At 39.9% G+C, this 10,927-nt stretch overlaps 1 long non-coding RNA gene across 2 annotated transcripts in view; it reads right to left on the reverse strand.

The window, feature by feature from the left end:
• Positions 1-10,365, reverse strand: part of LOC140684683 (uncharacterized) — a 28,472-nt gene extending 18,107 nt beyond the window's left edge. Inside the window, exon 1 of one of the 2 annotated variants that reach the window (XR_012057322.1) lies at positions 10,062-10,365. This is a non-coding gene — a long non-coding RNA (uncharacterized lncRNA). Of the gene's footprint in view, positions 1-3,204; positions 3,290-10,061 lie in introns of those variants that run through there. The other variant, XR_012057323.1, reaches the window with a different exon arrangement.
• Positions 10,366-10,927: the final 562 nt, after the last annotated feature.

Consider the following 10,927-nt stretch of genomic DNA (forward strand, 5'->3'; position numbering starts at 1 on the left):
AGTCACCTCCTGAGCCGCCTGGGAAAAATCTCCATCAAAATCAAGGGAACGGGAGGGATCTCTGCACGAATTTTGTTCCTCCAAAGCAAATTAGAGCTCTCACTCCCTGCCTTCAAGGGAGTTTTGCTCTTCTGTTTTAAAGTTCTTTTGAGTTAGTCTCAATAGTGGAGTTCTTTGAAGAAGGCTCTAAAACACTGTCCTTTATAACTAAAAATATAAAGCCGTATATTAAATTATTTTCAGCAAAAAACTCAGATTAGCGTGGCTTTTTTTCCTTCTTACCACAGTATTCTACTTTCCTGTCAATAGTATCTGGTTTTATTTCTTTTAGTCGGCTCTAAACTATTTTATTTCTGTGGTGTTTCTATATTGTAGGCCTAGTCATATTTTACTGTCATACATTTTTACTACATTGCATAATACTCTACAAAATCATTTTATGCAACACTCGGGTGTATCTACACATAATACTTAGATTAGGTTTTCCCTCTCATTGTGTATTCTGCCTCCAGCACCGTGTGATGCACAGGGATTGTCAATGGGAGGATTTCCATTGGCTTAACAGAGAGCTGGAGAATGGCTGTAAGTGCTGAACTTGAACTTTGTTTTGGTATTTTGCCCAAGCCTAAAGAATTTAATTTAAAAAACTCAAAATAAAAAAAAAAGCAAACAGCAAATTCCCTTATTTTCAGGTAAGGTGCATTGTTTTCTTTTTTTTTCTGTTTTTAAATACTTTCTCCATTGTTAATGTACTGATGACAATGGAGGATTAAAAAGAATGATCTTTCCTCCCACCACCCTCCCACTCATTTCATAAACAGGTGGCAACTACTGTAAAATTTCTGCCATTTTTCAAATAAAAAAGGATAACATCCTAGAGCAGTGAGTTCTGGGAACCATTTAATTTGTTCCAGTTGTCACAGCTTTTGTTTTTAATTTTGGGGACTTTCAGTTTAATAAACCTTGATAAACAAGACTTGGTCTTTTTGGCCTCTCTCTAATGCATTTCTATAGGTAAATCTGTGCATCCATCTGATACATTGATGGGTAAGCTAGTGTATTTATATGCACATCCATTTATACATTTTTATCCTGGTTTTACACAAATTTTAACTGTTTCCATTGTGATATGACATTTTCTTTATTTGTTACAAAAAAAACCCAGTAAAAAATAGTTGCCAAAAGAGTTTACAGTAAGAGGGAGAAAAGCAATAATTATGGCAATCTCCTAAGGTGGGACCAGCTTTTCAACAAGTAAAAAGGTGGGCTTTTTCAGACTTCTCTACTACCATAAGTATGTCTTATAGCTAAGAATATTTTCTAGCTGTCATATCCAGCCTGTTATTTGTTGCTGTGGAGAATTTTTCTGTCAGCCTCCCTGTCTGCTTTTCAGGGGGTTACTAAAGAAAGGTGGAATGGGAGGTAAGACAGATCCATACCTTTGTGAAGTTATTTTTCATAATTCTAAAAATAAAAATTCCCCCTAGGACAAGACACTTAACTGTCTCCATCTCAGCTGCTGTTGAAAGTTATGGAGTAGTGTACCAGCAATATCCTAATACTGCAAATTCACCATAAAAAAAACAAATTCATGGGCTTGAGATGCACAGACCCACAAAAATCCTAATATGTGCATTTTTTTTTTTTTTTGTAGCAACAAGCCAGTTGTGACAAAAGCAGATGCAGAAGATGGAGAGTAAGTGCAGATCTGTTTCCTGTGTGCAGAAAGGTTGGGTCATAACAGAGGCACAAGGCAGAAGCAGAACCAGCTGTGGTCTAAGCTCAGAGCATCATGCCACAGAGTACAGAGGGCATTGGTGTGAAGGAATTGTGTGTGAGCTGGGGCTGGTGTGGGAAGAAATACATAAACACCAGATCTGACAACTCACAAGGGCATGGCAGGAGGGAGAGGATCAGTAACAGATGGTGGGAGCAGCATCCTGGTGTGTCAGAGCTGAAATGGAGCTACTGTGCACTGGCAGACAGGAGAAAAAACGTGTGTCTAATGGTCTTTGCCTCTGCTTTATCTTCCAGTCAGCCCCTGCACTGCACACAGGCTGCTCACAGCAGCACAGCTTCTGATGGAGCTCAACAGGCAAAAACACTGAGCGACCACCCAGCATTAACAGAGAAATAACCCTGTTATTTTACGAGACAAGACCCTCCCAACACAAACACACACCCACACAGAGCCAGGGCACAGGGACAATTTACACTGGGAGGGGCAGGAGGCATCTCCACGAACAGGGCAGGGCCCTGGGCATGCTCAGCTTCTTGCTTTAGAAACAGAGACCTCTAAAGCCACAAAAACCTCATTTATGCCTTGCAATCACACAGGGCCAGATGAGGATAACTCACTCATAACTTCAAGGATTACTGGAGAAGCCAAGGACACCATGCTGAAAGCAAGATACTGGAGTGGGTCCTGTGAATCCACTGTGATGTGCCCTATAAACTAAATAAAAACACTGCTGGGGGAGGGAAATAAAGAATTAAAAATCAAAACTATAGGCCTGGAGCAAACCTTACAAATAGAAAGCAGACAACTTGATTTTGGATAATAACACATCCTCCATCCCCTCCCTCCTTCATTAACCTTTATTCTTTTTTTATTAGCAGTCTTGGCACCGTGGTGCTGGGCTGAGCCCAGCAGGCTGCCCAGGCAATGACATTTCAGAGACTGGCAGAGCAGCACAGCCCATGTCAATTTAACACTATCTTGAGTTTTTTAACTTCACAGCAGGAGGAAAACTGGCCTGTTCCTTTAGTACCTTTGAGAGTGGATGAACAAAAATGGTCATGGGGGGTGGAAGCATGACAGGGAGACAGGGAACTTAATTAGAAAGAGAAAACAGACTGGAAAAATATACCACTGACATTTTGATAATCTGGAAAGCAGACATTTCATCTCAAGCAAAACATTAGATTATACATCTTTTCTCTCTAAACTCTATCCTTGTGGAGACTACAGCAAAATAACCTGAAGGTTTTTGGCTGCTATATCTTCCTCTTTCATTGAACATCAGCAGAGTCTATGATACTTTAGACACAGATAGGCATAGGACAGCACAGGACCAAAAGAATTCTTTGAATTCATCCCTTCACTGCAAGACTAAAATGATTATTAAAGATCATTTTTTACTTGTCTGCTAATATAATGAATGGTTGGTTCCTACTGATGAACCAGCCATGAAAAATACTCACCTGCTCTTAAAATGCATCTGTCAAACAACCAAGCTCTCTGTATTCAGTTGGAGGCAAAAGCTTTGTCAAAAAACTATATGAAAAAAAAAACCCACTTCTTCTTTGGGGTTTTGACTGCTCTGATATAAACAACAGTAGAGTAATAGCTATTACAATTGTGTAACATTTATATCATCAAAAGACTTATCTCAGGTGTACAAACTTAACAAATTCCCATGAACAAGCAAGAAATCTGTGGCAAAGTCAAAGATTTCAGTTTGGAAAGTCAAAGAATTCAGTTTGGATCTCACCAAATTCAAGGAGAGTTTTTTCCTCAATACTTGATGTATAAATGAATAATAACAAATCCTGTGTAGGGATGTTTCATTTAAAGATTAAATCAGAGCTATTATGGCTGGAAATAGAATTGTCAGGACAAGATGTCAGGCCTCTGGTCTGCAACATGAAAAATACTAACTATGTTTTAAAATATTAAGTTAATTTAAATTTTCCTTATGTCTTATAAAGTCACAAGAGTAAAATTAAAAAAAAAAAGAGAGGGGAGGAAGAAAAAAAGGATAATATTTATCCAAATATAGTGATAATGGTAAAAGACCTATTTTTCCCTCAAGCCTCGGTTTAAATTTTACCAAATTCTTCTTATGGAGCATGAAGAGCATGTGATGGTGAAGCAAAGATGGAAAAACTTATCAATATTAAAATCAAAATGGAATAGGGTGGTGAAAATGTGATGTCAATGTTCTATAAGCATTTAAATTTAAAATATTTTACTACCAACAGACATGAACTTGAAAGGTTGACTCTTAAAAGTAATTCACATAAAACAGTGTTTAAAGACTGAGTATTGGCCATGTCATTTTCCTAGCACATTTGCACTATGAATGAAAAATTCTTGCTTTTAAAAGAATTAATTGTGTTGCATTGCATGTTTTCATTTTAACTGAAGTCCAGTAGTATGTCTGGTTTTCCCTTTTCTTTCAAAACTGAATTACTTGAGCAGACACAAGTTAAACTCAGCTCTTTTGATTAGCAAAAGCTGTTGCCTCCAGTGTTCACTAATTGCTTTCTTGTAATGCAGAGAAGGAAGCACATTTTTTGCATGTGAGCTCTGGCTCAATTAATTCTTTAAGTGACTTTTCAGTATGTTTTCAGAAAATACTGTGGGAATAAGGTGTTTTCTGTCTACAGAATTTACACATATTTGATATATTATAAATGGTTTAGGCCTAAGGAGGGTTTCTGTTGCACTGCTGACCTAGAACTGAGGGAGATCTTGAACAGATTTTCTGTATGATGCCACACCCCAAAAAGTGTCTTCAAGAAATGAGGCAAGACAAAACCCCAGACTTGGTTACAGGTGTGTGTCTACATTTATACACAGCACACAGGTACCATTCCAGCTGCTGAAATTTCTAAACAGCACATAGGTTCCATATTCCAGCTGCTGAGTGAGAACTGTGATAGGACCATTAGTGAGACACATCTGTCCTTTACTGCCCTGTCATTGCTTGCCTTGGGAAAGGAACTGCTGCTTTGATAACACTGTTTGTTATCCTGGGTTGATGCAGCTGGGTGGGATTGAATTATTCTCATTTCTTGTTTATTTCCCATGACTTTTCAGTGGGAATATTCTGCTGTATGAGAAGGAATACCCTCTGAGGTTAGGTGTGAGCTGCTGGCCCTGGGAGCAAGCGCCTCTGTGCTGAAGAGTCAACACGCACTCAGTGCAAGGTCCCATACTGCAGAAACCTCTGCTGTGCCTGCTTTTTGGGGGACTAAACAAGGAGTTCACATCCTTTCTGGATGGGAACTGGAAAGGTGTTGAAAGAAGCAGCTCTCTATTCTGAACGACCTCAGAACACGGACTGTAAAGTGTGCTCCATGCATTTAACAGAGGCAACCTGGCAGAGTGTCTGGGTTCCTCCTGAGCAGTGGGTATGCAATAAATTATTGAGTCCTCTGGCTCTCAGCTGGGGTTTATGAAGTCAGAGGGGCAGACCTGGCCATAAGAATTTGCCACTGTTTTTTCCCTGCATAGGAAAGAAAAAATGAATACATCACCTCATTGGTTAAACAGTTCATTTGCCAGTAGAAGAGTGAAATGTTCTTTCAGTGATTTTAATCTGCTTGAAAAGTATGTGTTCATACCAGAACCCTCGAGCTCTCTATTTCCTCTTACCCTTCAATGGATGTTTCTTGTTAAGGTTTATTTGCTATTCACCAATAATTTTTCCTTGCATCAGAAAGGATGGCTGCACTTTACCAAACGGGAAATGTTCTTTTCAGAGGGATAACAGCTTTCATTCCCATCTCCTCTTTCAAAATCCAGATACGGAAATGCAGAATTGCTTTTCCTGGGGGCTGTCTAACAGTGCAGCAAGGATGTAAATGAAGAGCCACGTTTCTTAATTGTCCTGAACATCCTGAACATGCCAGCTGCAGCTCCATTTTCTACTCTGATATCCAAATTACAGCCTTGCAGAAGCCACATTGTTTTAACACCTCCTCCTCTCCTGTGGGCAAAGCAACTCACACCATATTCCAGCAAACTGCTGGACCAGACATAAGCAAAAAGGCTAACAAAAGACACTCCAGCCTATCAGGCTGTGCTGATAATGCCAACTATCAAGTTTGCCATAATTATGGCATTGCTTCTTTATACAACCCTTATTTTTTCTTTTTTATTGCATTTTTCCTGCTTGTACTAGATCACATCTCCCCTAGGATGAATGCCACCTGCTCAGCAAGACAGAAGCTGGTCCGCTGTGAGGGATTGTGAAGTTAAAGAAACAGAATATTTTTAGAGAAAAGTGCTTTAGAAAAGAGAATGGTCTCAGTATAAATGAAGAACTAGCAACTTATACAGAGAGAAAGAGACTAAAAACTAGAAAACACTTGAAGGCAATTCAGCTGAAGAACCAGAACCAGCACACAGACCCTGACCCAAACTCTTGTGGCATTGTATTGATAGCTCCTGTCATCACCAGGCTATGAACAATGAGTGCACGAGGCACAGCTGGATTCAGGGAGGCTCTAAAGCCTCTCTGAAACACTTCTTACAGCACGAAAGAAACAGAAAAATCAACATAATTAACAACTGATTATGGGTTGTAGGTTTATACAGAAAGACTGCATACATGGGCACATTTCTTATTTCACGTCTTTGACACTTAATATTGGCTTTCATACATCAATAAGTCCCCCCTGTATACACATAAAAATCACTAAAATCATTACAAGAATCTTTAAATAGACTGAAACCTCTGCTGAGCATTTAAGGCAGAAATAACAATGCAAGCTCTTACTTCTGCTAGACAAAGCAAACCATCTGATTGTAAAAGAAAAGAGCCCTTCACATTATATGAAGAGAGGACAATAAGAGAAAGGAGCAAATGCAACTTTTCTGATTGTCTGAGAGCCCAGGACACGTGCACAGGAAGGGGTGAGCCCCAGGTGAACAGAGGACACTGCCCAACCCTGCAGTGTTTGGGGCTTCTCTCAGTTTAAATTTAGAGCACAAACAGGCTGAATTGTCAGAGTCCACTGGCACAACACACTTGAAGAAGCATAAAACAAATATTCCAGTTTCTAACTGGAAAAACAAAAGGCAGCTTAAAAAGACATATTTTTCTTAATTATTCTTGAAGTGATATTGGACAGAGATGCCTGACCTGTTCCTTACTGCCATTCCCTCAAACTTCTTATCCTTAGGAAAGGAAAGATTTTACACTCAAATACCAAACCCAGGTTATCAGTTGCACTCCTTTCTCTTGGTTTCTAAACGTGCCTGCTTTTGTAAATATTTCATGTTTGTGTTTGAACACACCTATCCTAACTGCAGACCGTTTCTTGAGACAGAGTTCTGTAAATCTTCCCCAACACATTTTCTTTCTTGAGGAACACAGCAAATCAAAGGCTTTCATGCTAACATTATCTATGACAAAAATGGAGCAAGGCACCAAACAGGTGCCTAAATGAAAGGTGGAGATCATAATTTCAAGTAACATCTGCTTCTTTTCCGCTGCTGCTGGAGCTAGAGGTCTGCTTTGTGCAGGCACACTGCCCCAGCTCCTGCAGCCAACTTCTCTGCCACTGCCCCTGCTTTTCCTTTGAGCCACCCAAGTGTTGTTTTGCCGTTTGTAAACCCTCTTAAAAATGTTCACCCTGCTGGAGGAGCAAGGTGTTTGCCTGCCTTGATCTTGTGTGAGACTCTCCAAGCTCTGGGGACACTGCTCCATCTGCTCTGGGGACACTTCCCAGCAGGGCAGGGCAGGGCATGGATGGAGGGCTCCAGCCCAGCAAAGAGCTGCACCAATTTATTTACTGCTTTAAGCATATAAACTGCACAGAGATAGACTCAGGGTTTCTCTAAATGCTCCCCCATGAATATACAGGAGGAATAGAGTCAGTGGGAGCCCTTGGGACTGCTCTTCACACGCTGCTGTGGGATTCACCTCTTCATCCACAAACAATCTGTGTCTTCCTACAGCAAGCACAACATCAATCTCTTTATGGGGTGCAAAACCAGAGAGTCCTCTGGAGCATCTACAGACTTGGCTACAGTCCACCTCTCTTTTTACAGAGATGCACAAGGAATAAATGATGGATTCAACACCAGGAGTATCAGCTGACAAAGAAATCTTTCCAGAAAGACTCCTGCAGACAAAACCTTGCCTATAAAAACCCACTACAAAAAAATACACTTTGTAGAAACTTTTTTTGTGTGCATGCTCAAGGATGCAGACTACTTCACCAGATGGAAACAATCATGTAGTTTGTGTATATATTTACATACATCAAGGCGTGATATCGCAAAGCTCTTGAGTCTGGAGTTTCTGTTCCGCTAAACAGAACAAATCCAGTGTCCCTTAGTGAATCTGTGGCCTCCAACTCCCTTATACAGATGGCCTTGAAAATTCTAGTGTAGAAACAGATGTAAGAAATTTCAAGAAGGTTTTAAAAAGCCAATACTTTCCACAATTAATACACAAATAATAATAATAATACAAGTAATAATTAATACAAAACTAAAGTTAACAGTTATGGAAATCCAGCAGCAATCACTCTATTGAAGAAGAAAAGAAATATACTGCTTTGGATTCTGAAAGAACAATAGTTATTTATGTAAATTTGCACTGCAGTAGTTATTTTTAAATACTGTCGTATTCTTTTTTCATATTTACTGCTACTTACTTCCTTTAGAGATTCCAGTAATTGAGTTGTTATTATTGTAAAATAGACCTTTAACTTTTTTGGCTAATTCTAAAATAATTGTCTGAATGACAGAAGAATGTGATTATGCTGGTATAATACAGTTTTCTGCTTCCCCAAAGTAAAGATTTCTACTGCTAGCAGAGACAAAATAAATGAGATGAAGGATGGAGAGTGATTACACCTGTTGTAACTAATTTCCAAGTAAGCTTCATGTTAGAAGCTGGGTTTCCAGGGAAATGAGCAACCTATTACAACACCAGGTCATTTTTCTAGTTTCAGATGGAATATTTGCAACATAATTATACAAATTAAATTAAAAAATAAATATAAATACATCTGTGCATGTTATTTTAGGAGCCAGTGAAATTCAATAGCTCGGATTCTCTTCAACACAGAAAATACTTCAGTAAAGGAAGTAAAGCTTCAAACAAAATTGCTCCCATCTAAAAATATCCCATTCTATATAGAGACTACAGAATAAGTTATATCTCCAGAGATACTGCTGAGTATGTGGCAAATGCTCCTGCAAAAAGCCCTATTTTAAAACAGAAGCAGCAATCATTCCATGAATTATTATTATTATTATTCTTACAGGTATGCACAGCCTTGCAGGTGCCTTCCAGACCCATTTCCCTTACTGTCACCAAGGCCCATCTATCTACAGATGCCTCCATCTATATAAGAGTAGCAACACAGTTTCAGCCCATCATTTATTAAGCCATTCCAGAAGAACAAGAGAGCAGCAACTCTAGGAGGAGGAAAATGCAGCTGTTCAGGAAAGGAAATAAACACAGAGATTCTACCTCTGGTGAGAAAATCCCTTGCAGGAGACTACAAAATAATAGAGAATACAATGAACACAATCTGTGAATAGGGTGGGGACACCCTATTTGCAGTTTCTGAGATGTATTTAGGTTACCTGAACAAAGATGCTCAAGATCTCTTCACTGCCTTTGGCAAGAGGGGAGAACTTCCAGGAGTGAAAAGGTAAGCTTGGGGGAAAAAAACAAGTCTTTAAAGTCAAATGTAGCTTGTCTTCTCCTGAGACATCAGACATAAGGGTCTGAAAGCAAAAGCTATGGGGTGAGGTCCTGTGACCTCCAAAGGCAGGAGATGTGAGCAAACTCTCCTGTCAGCCCTCCTTGGCCCCAGCAGCTGTATGTGCCTGAATTTACCAAGTCAGCAGCAACAGGAACTCTACTTTAAAAAGTCTCTGTGGAACATTTTAATTAGTTTGGTCTTATGGCTTGTCTAAAACGCTTCTGAGAGCACAGTGTACACTAAAGCAGTGTTATGAATGCCTAAAAATATAAAATCTAATTATGGTAGCTCTGCAACCAGAGTAATGAGAAGCAAGTGTGACTGATAAGAAGTGAGACAGGCTAATGAGCTGAACCACTGTAGTTCAAAGGAAAACAGAGGTCTAAAGGAAGCACCTGTGGTATTGCTTGGGGGAAGATATGTGGACTAGGAAATAGGAACATACTGCATTTAAAAAGATATGGTAGCAAATGGATATACAGTGTTGCTAATTACTAGAGCAGATACTTAGCATATGGGAAAAATAAATTGTTAATAAGGATGTGTAAGACTGAAGATGATTGCTAACAAAAATACAGCTGGTGTAGTGAACAAGAAATTACCTGGTGCAGATAGGAGAAAGCTGTGACTCCAAGTGCTTGGATTCATTCTGCTGGACAGGCAGACCTCACTGGAGGCTGCATGGCCACCACACCCAGCGTTGCTTCTGAGTTGTTTTTCAGCCTGAGCAATCACACATGGAGTGGCCAGCAAGGCAGAGCTGCCAGGATCAGAGACGGGGAAGAGAAGTCAAAACACACATCCTCTGGCATGAATGAGAAACAGGAACAGGGGGACATAACTGATGATTCCGCCTTCCTTTATGCAAAGAACATACTCTATCACACCAGTGAAACATCCACAGCTGCAACAACAGCTGACCTGACCCTTTGCAGAAATGCTTGCCACCAAACAAGACAGTTTCCCAGTGAAATACCAATAAGTTTTCTATATTCATCTAGACTTTCCCAAGCTCAACAATTACTTGATTACTTGATCAATTTATACTCTGTGATAAACAGTGAAAGCAAAACATTTATTAACAACTTTACTGTTCTGCTGCACACAAGAGAACAGCACTGCCTTACAGAGAAGATGGCAACAGCACGGGAATGTTCCTGCCATTCTGCCACAACCAGCACCTCTCAGCAAGTTTTGTGTCTGCATGTCTAAGCCTAAGGAAAGAAAGACACCTCAGAGTTTACCCTTCTGTAGAAGTACAGAATCAGAATCCTTTTGGTTGGAAGGGACCTTAAAGATTATCTTGTTCCAACCCCCTGCCATGGGCAGGGACACCTTCCACTATCCCAGGTTGCTCCAAGCCCTGTCCAGCCTGGCCATGGACACTCCCAGGGATGGAGCAGCCACAAATTCTTTGGAGAATTTGGTTCTTCTTCCCTTGGATTGTTTCTGTGTGGTTAAAATATAT

This window comes from Taeniopygia guttata, chromosome 9 (assembly GCF_048771995.1).
Source record: "Taeniopygia guttata chromosome 9, bTaeGut7.mat, whole genome shotgun sequence".
NCBI classification, from domain to species: domain Eukaryota; kingdom Metazoa; phylum Chordata; class Aves; order Passeriformes; family Estrildidae; genus Taeniopygia; species Taeniopygia guttata.